Source organism: Sarcophilus harrisii, chromosome 1 (genome assembly GCF_902635505.1).
Source record: "Sarcophilus harrisii chromosome 1, mSarHar1.11, whole genome shotgun sequence".
Classification (NCBI taxonomy): domain Eukaryota; kingdom Metazoa; phylum Chordata; class Mammalia; order Dasyuromorphia; family Dasyuridae; genus Sarcophilus; species Sarcophilus harrisii.
In genome coordinates, this window is record NC_045426.1 from 365,615,893 (window position 1) to 365,625,072 (window position 9,180).

Below are 9,180 nucleotides of genomic sequence, written 5' to 3' on the forward strand. Positions count from 1 at the left end.
TGAGCTAGAAAAAAATAATAATAAAATTATTTGGCAGAACAAAATGAAAAGAATATTTTAAAAATTAATGAAATTAAAATTTAGCAGTACCAAATCTTAAATTATATTATAATTATCAAAACTATTTGGTACTAAAAAACAGAAAAGATGGATGGATAGAACAGAATAGACATACAATAAACAGTAGTGAATGATTATAGTAACTTTGTGTTTGACAAATATAAGGATTTAAACTTTGGGGATAAAAAATTGTTGGGAAAAATTGAAAAACAGTCTGACAGAAATTAAGTATAGATCAATAACTTACACCATTTATCAAGATAAGGTAAAAATGGATACATGTCCTAAATTATAATGGGAGACATTATAAGAAAACTAGAAGAACATGTAACACGTTGCTTATCAGACTGATGGATAGGAGAAAATTGTATTAATAAATAAGAGATAGAGACTATTGTTAGATGTAAAAAGGATAATTTTAATTGAATTAAATTAAAAAGAGTTTGTACAAATAAAACCAGTGTGGCCAGGATTAGAAAGAAAGCAGAACATTGGGGGGAGAGGGAGAATTTATAAACAGTTTCTTGGATTATGGTCTCATGTTTATAGAGATATTTGTCAAACTTATTAAAATATGAGCCATTCTACAATTGATAGATGGTCAAAGGATATTAGCAGAATGTTTTTGAAAACTATATATACAGTTGTATTAAAACGCTCTAAATTATTACTGATTAGAGAAATACAAATTAAAATAATTTTGAGATATCATCTCATTCCTTTCAGATTGAGCCATATGAAAGAAGGGGAAAATTACAAATGTTGGAGGGGATGTGGAAAAATTAGAATGCTAATTCACTGTTGGTGAAACTGCCACGAACTGATTCAACCCATTATGGAAAGCAGTCTGAAATTTTGTCCAACAAATAAAAAACTGTATATACCCTTTGACCCAGCAATACCGCTATTAGGTTTGTTTCCCAAGGTGATCAGGGAAAAAGGAAAAGAACCTATTTGTTCTAAAATATTTATATCAGTTCTTTCTGTGGTGGTATATAACTGGAAATTTAGATGTTAGTCAGTTGGGTAATGGCTAAAAAAGTTGTGGGTTGTCCCCTAGGTATCCCTTACCCTTATCCACTCTCTCACTTTTGCTTATGCAATTCCTTTGACCTCAAATAGCCCCCACTTTGTCTAAATATGCCGAAGTCCCAACCATCCTTCAAGGTTCTGTTTTATACTACCTTCTCCATGAAGTCATAAGATCATAAATATAATACTGCATGGAACCTTAGAAACCACCAGATTCAACATTCTCATTTGACAGCTGAGAAAACTGAGTTATGGAGGAGTTAAGTGGAGTGGCTTGCTCAAGTTCCCAGTGTTAACAAGTATCTAAGGTAGAATTTCATGCTAGGTCTTCCTTACTAAGTCTAAGATCAAAGACATCAATCACATTCCCCTTAGGCTGCACTAATATGATATTGGGAATTTTTTGACAAAATAAATAAAAATACAACAGCACATACATAATGTTACTATGTGGTTTTCTAAATCAATATGTATCCTAAGGGATTCTTATGATTTGATGGCTCCCATTTCTGTTTCAGTTTAATATCAGTGCCTTACACCATACTAAGCCTTCCCCATGTTCCATTTGGCAGGAATCTATCTCTCCTCTGAATGTCCATACTTTTTTTTTTTTCAGAAGAAAAGCTTCCTTCTGCAATCTACCTGCAAAGTGATCAATCAACTATTGTTTGAAATTAAAGTGGAACTCACTATCACCCAAGACAGCCCATTTTATTTTGGAATGACTCTAATTCTTTTTTTCCCCTTTCAACAGTATTTTATTTTTTCCAATTACATGTAAAGATAGTTTCAAACATAGTTTCAACAAACAAATTTTTTGTAAAATTTTGAGTTTCAATTTTCTCCTCCCTCCCTTACCTCCTCTTCCCCAAGAAAGCAAGCAATCTGATATAGGTTAAAATGTACAAACATTTTAAAAGTATTTCCATATTGGTCATGTTGGGAAAGGAAATTCAGAACAAAAGGGAAAAAGCTTGATACAGAAAAAGCAAACAATCCTCCCCCCAAAAAAGGTGAAAATAGTATGCTTTAATCCACACTTAGTTTCCATAGTTCTCCTGAATGCAGACATAATTTTCCATAAAATTCATTACTTCTACTTAGGACCCCTAGAGTCAAGCAGATGAACTTTTATCTCTTTTCTAACATTTAACTTTTTAAGTATTTGAAGACAACTATCATGTATCCATTATCCTCTTCCTTCAGGTAAAACATTTCCATTTCTTTCAACTGATCCTTACATGATGTGATCACAAAGGCCTTACCCACTCTATTAACTTTCCTCTGTATACTTTTCCCTTTATAATTTGGAATCTGAAAATGAACATAAAAGTCCAGACGTTGTCTAACCAATGCAAACGACAATGGGACCATCATTTTCCTTATTAAAAGAAGTCATGCCTCACTTGTTGCAGTCTGAGATTGAATTCAGATTTTGAGGGGGTTTGGGGGGCTTCTGTATCACACTGTTGAACTTGTATTTCTTTCTCTTTTTTTTTTTTTTTTTGCTGAAGCAATTGGGGTTAAGTGACTTGCCCAGGATCACACAGCTAGGAAGTGTTAAGTGTCTGGGGTCAGATTTGAACTCAGATCCTCCTGAGTTCAAGGCTGGTGCTTTATCCACTGCACCACCTAGCTGCTCCTGAACTTATACTTCCAATATTTTAGATGTGCTACTATCTAGCCACATATCTGTCATCTACTTTTTGAACTCGTATATTAAACACAAACATGCAGCTTTTTAAATTCTTTTCCTATTAAATTTAATTTTACTTGATTCAATCCAACAAGCTATTATGTACAGATCTTTTGGTATACAGTCTCTATCATCCATTGTGTTAGCTATCCTTCCTAAATTTCTCTCTTCTGAACATTAGACAAGTTTACTGTCTATACTTTAATCCAAGTCACTGATAAAAATGTTAAATATCACAGAATCAGGCACAAATAGCTGGGGCACTCAACCAAAGACACTTCTAAGCTGGCATCAAGCCATTAATAAATATATAATTTTGGTTCACATACTTAGCAAATCCCAAATTCATTCAACTGTACTATCATCTAACCTATATCTCCCCATATTTTTCATCAAAATACCATAAGTGACTTTGCCAAATGTTTTTCTAACAACTGTTGGTGGAGATTTGATCTGATCCAACCATTTTAGAGAACAATTTGCAAAATATAAAACTGTGCATACCCTCTGACACATGAATACCACCACAAGGTGATATGCCAAAGAGACCAAAAGGAAAGAACCCCTATATACAAAAATATTTATAACATTTCTTTTATGTAGTAACAAAGGAGTGGAATATGAAGGGATGCCCAGCAACTGAGAAAAGGTTGAAGATGTTGTGGCATATGATTGTGATGGAATACTATTGTACTATAAGAAATTATGAAGGGAGTGGTTTCAGGAAAATCTATGTACATTTATATGAGCTAATACAAAGTGGAATGTACAGAAATAGGACAACATTGTATACAATAACAATATGTAATAACAATTGCAAAAAACTTAGTTACTTTGATCGATACTATGATCCCTGATGATTCCCATAGGACTCATGATGAAAAATGCTATTCACCTTCAGAGAGAAAACTGATGAATTCTGAGAGCATGCAAACTGGCGTATATTTTCTTTCTTTCTTTCTTTCTTTTTTTTTTTTTTTCTTTTCTTGGCAATATGGCTAATGTAGAGATATGTTTTGTATGACTTCATATGTATAATGGGCATCCTATTAATTTCTTTCTCAACAGAGAGGGGAGAGGCTGAAGGGGTGGAGAGAATTGATAACTGGACATTTTTTAAATTACCTAATTAACATCTAGGCAAACTTTATCAATATTCAGGTCTTTGACCTCTTTGTGGCATATTATAGTAGTGAGATTGCTGAGTAAAAAGCTATGAGCTATTTAATGTTTCTTCTCGTCTAATTATGTACTCTTTTCCTTTGTTTTATCCAGAATGATTGGACAAGTTCACCAATCCATCAAGAATGTATACATATATCTATATCCCCACAACTCTTCCAACATTTACCATTTAAATTTTTTGTTATTTTTGCCACTTGGAGAAGCATGAGATGAAACCTTGGAGTTGTTTTAACTTTTTTTCACTTATTATTAGGGAAATGATGTTATCTTTTATATGATTGTTGTTAGTTTGCAATTGAAAATGATTCATATTCTTTGAGCACTTATTCAATAATGGCTCTTGATCTTAAATGTTCACGTTGATACTTAATTTATGTTAAATATGTTTTTGCAGAAATATCTGATATTAAGTCTTTTAATTCTACAGCTTTCCTTCTTATTCTAGCTCTGCTGATTTTATTCACGTCTGCTCCAAGAAAGTTTTAAAACTATAAATTTTGCATATACCCAAATATTCATAACAGCATTTTTGTGATAGCAAAAAATGGAAATAAAGTGAGAGATCATTAATTGGACAGTGACTGAGAAAACTGTAGTATCTGAATATAATGGAATATTATTATACTGTAAGAAACAATAACTATATAGAATTCAAAGTGATGTGAAAAGACTTATATGAAGTAGTGTTGAAGGAAATAAGATGAACTAAGAAAGTAATATAAAAGGTAACTAAACTAATACAAATGAAAATAAATACTAAAAAACAGTCCAAGTTGGACTGATTATAATGACCAGTTTGCATCCCAGAAAACAAATGATTAAAAACACTTTTTTTCTTTCAGTAGAGAGGTGAGGATTACAGATGTGTGATGAGGTATTTATTGTTAGAAGCATTGGATGTGTTAGCTGGCTTTGTGTATGTAGCACTTGGGGATGCTCTGAACCTTTCAAGGTAGATTCCCTTATCTTTCATAGCAGGTATGGATAAATCCATGTCCACTAAAACTATGGTTCACAAGATCTACCAATTTATTTATCTTTAATAATAAGCCAGAGGGCACAGTTCCAAGTAAAGCTATCTAATGAAATTATAGAGTAAGAAAAATAGTGATAAAAAATTTGTCCCATAAAACTGGGCATACTTTCCCACAAATAGATGTACTATCAATAGGAAGATGGAACACACATGAAAAGACACACAAGTGATACATTTGAGAGAATACATGTACAGAGTATCAAACATACAAAGAATATGTGTGACCAGGCACTATATATGGGACAGCATACACAATAAGCAGCAGATGTGGGTAGGGAATGTGCATGGAGGTAAAACTTAAACATATAATGCTGCCAGGCAATGGAGGTCTCCTAGTGATTCATCACAAGGAGATTCTATTCCACAAGACCTGCTCCTAGCTGTTTTCCAGTAATCATGAAGTCACTTATCAGATGCCTCTCTGCTGGACAGGTAGCATCCATTGGATACTGATCATCTAGATATTACTCAGGTGAATACTACCCTCCAGAACATATATAAGTTTTCCACCAGTGACTGCTCTATTAGATGCTACCACACATATGGGCCCATGGAACATGAGGCTATGAAACTTCTATTTCTAGCTTATTGCTTTAGGAGGAATCTTTAGTTCTTCTACATCTCCCTGGTGAGAAGAATTGGCTGGACTCTCTTTTCAGTTAAGAGAATTCTTTCTAAAACTATCTTGGAAAAATCAGATAACTTTGCCTCAATAATAAGAACAATAATAGCCTTTCTAAATAAAAATAACCTGTTAGACACTTTTCCCTTTATGGAGTAGCATCTCTGCATCTTCCTAAAATCTTGTTAGAAGGCTCTTCATCTTCACCAAAACATCCTTTGCCCCTTGTACCAGTTAGCACACAGTGTAAGGTCTTCACAGCTATCTGAAGATTAATGTTTTCATTGGCTTGAACATACTGGCTGCTGGACGTGGACATAGGAAGGAAACCCCCTTTGAACTCTTAATGAACATCACACATACCTCCCAAATTTAAGGTTGACTATATCTGAAGGCTAGATTATACTTGGTCAGATTACTCCTGATGGTCCTCAGTTAAAGGACAATTTAGTCCTGTAAAAAACAGATGTGAAACAGTTCTGGAGTTGTGAATTCTCCAGTTTCTTCATTACTAAATCCTTCCTACTCTTCTGTGCAAATGAGTCTCAAAAAATGGATCTTTATCTCTCCTATCTAGCTAGCCATATTCCTGGCCTTTAACACTCTCATATGTGTTGGTGGAGCTGCGAACGAATCCAACCATTTTGGAGAGTAGTTTGGAACTATGCTCAAAAAGTTATCAAACTGTGCATACCCTTTGATCCAGCAGTGTTACTACTGGGTTTATATCCCAAAGAGATTATAAAGAAGGCAATGGGACCTGTATGTGCACGAATGTTTGTGGCAGCCCTTTTTGTAGTGGCTAAAAACTGGAAACTGAATGGATGTCCATCAATTGGAGAATGGCTGAACAAATTGTGGTATATGAATATTATGGAATATTACTGTTCTGTAAGAAATGACCAACAGGATGATTTCAGAAAGGCCTGGCGAGACTTACACGAACTGATGCTGAGTGAAATGAGTAGGACCAGGAGATCATTATATACTTCAACAACAATACTATATGATGACCAGTTCTGATGGACCTGGCCATCCTCAGCAATGAGATCAACCAAATCATTTCTAATGGAGCAGTAATGAACTGAACTAGCTATGCCCAGAAAAAGAACTCTGGGAGATGACTAAAAACCATTACATTGAATTCCCAATCCCTATATTTATGCCCACCTGCATTTTTGATTTCCTTCACAAGCTAATTGTACAATATTTCAGAGTCTGATTCTTTTTGTACAGCAAAATAACGTTTTGGTCATGTATACTTATTGTGTGTCTAATTTATATTTTAATGTATTTAACATCTACTGGTCATCCTGCCATCTAGGGGAGGGGGTGGGGGGTAAGAGGTGAAAAATTGGAACAAGAGGTTTGGCAATTGTTAATGCTGTAAAGTTACCCATGCATATAACCTGTAAATAAAAGGCTATTAAATAAAAAAACAAACAAAACAAAAAACACTCTCATATGACCAGACAAAGCCTAAAGGACATTTGAGGTCATCCTTAATTGTCATTATAAAGGAAAACTCAGGGTAAGTATTGGAAGTGATAATGCTGGGAAATTATGATGATATAAAAACCAAAAGGCACAAATAAAACTAAAACAGCACTATCTATAGCAGTCCCTTAATCTACCAATTTAGTTAGTAATCCTGTCCAAAAAAAAAAAAAAAAAAAGGCAAGGAGATTAGCCTGGCTGGACTGAGGTGTGAATGAAAGAGAACAATGTAAATTAAAGCTGGAAAAGTAGGCTAGAACCTATTTCCTTGACTAAAGTAACATAGCTAATTAATGATTGACCCAAGATTAGAACACCATTTGTAAATCTGGTATTCCTCTCTCAGGCCACCCACTCCACCCCCTATCTTCACTAAAGCTCATAGATATATTAGTGGTGTTGTTATTTAGCATTTCTGGAGAACTTCATATTTGCAAAATGCTTTATACTCATCTATTATTTATGCACTAATGAGAATATGTTATACTTAGTACCTTCCCTCCAAGGAGCTCAAAGCACTTTGTAAAATTTAACCCATTTATTGCTCACATCCCAAAGGGATAGGCAGAAATTCTCATTTCCCTATTTTGCTCATGAGAAAAGTCCCAGAAAAATCATGGAGCTCACTCCAGAACTTTGAACTTCCAGGTTCAGGTTCTACCTACTAATCTTCCATTTAGATAGTTTTTGGGAGTTCTTGAAACTCAACAATAGTTTCCTAAGCCTGATGTAGTGAAAACAACGCTGAATTTAGAGTCAGGAGAATGAGTCAAATCCTAGCTCTGACTTGGGCAAGTAAAAATAATTCAGAGCCTCACTTTTCTTATTTTTAAAGTGTAAACAATGATAATTGTACTATTTGCCTCAAAGGATTACTTAGAGAAAAGAATTTTGTACAATTTAAACTATATAAATTTGAATTAAAATTATTATTTTTAAAAGAAAAGCATTACTCTGAAACTAAGAACTTAGGGAAGTATAAAATTAATTGGTTTCAACTGTAGTAGATAGTAAGGGAAATTAAAATTAGAAAAAAATAATTTATGGCCATTAAAAAATCATACAAATACACAAGAAAAATAACATGAAAAACTATAAAGGAAGACAAAGAAAAAGAAGAGCCAACATTTAAATAATACTTTAAAGTGTCAAATTACTTTATATGTTATCTTATTTTAATCCTCATAGTTACCCTATGAGTCAAGTACCATTTGTTGTTGTTGTTATTCAATGTTTCAGTCATGTCCTATACTTTGTGCCCCATAGACCATAAGACACCAAACTCTTTTATCCTTTATCAAAGTCTGTCCAAATTCACATTCACTGTTTTCATGACACTCTCTATCTCATCCTAATTCTCCTTTTGCCTTCAGTCTTTCCTAAAACATGTTTTTCCCCAAAAAGTCTCATCTTATCGTATAGCCAAAATATTCAAGCTTCACGTTTATTATTTGACCTTCCAGTGAATAACATGAAATAATTTCTTAAATATTAATTGATGGGATCTCCTTGTAGTCCAAGAGACTCTCAAAACTTTTCTCCAGTACCACAATTCAAAAGTGTTGATTCTGTACTATTCAGGTTTCCTTATAGTATCTCTCACAGCCATACATTGCTACTAGAAGAATCATAGCTTTGACCATATAGATCTTTGTCAGCAAGAGTCTATTCTGCCCAGATTTGCCATAATTTTCCTTCCAAAGAGCAAGTTTTTTTTTTTTTTAAATTTCATGGCTACAGTTGCTATCTTCGGTGATCTCCAAGCCCAAAATAAAATATCTGACATGCTTCCATTTTTTTCCTCCATTTATTTGCCAGGAAGAGATGGGACCAATTGCCAAGATTTTTTGGTGTTTTTTTTAATATTAAATTTCAAGTCAGCTTTTATACTAATCTCTTTCATCCTCATCAAGCAGCTACTTAATTTTTCTACATTTTCTATCATCATAGTGGTGTCATCATGATATCTAAAATTAGAAATAAAAGTATAAATAAAATAATAAAAATATCTCTCCTGTAAAACCTTAATTCCAGCTTTTAATTCATCCAGTC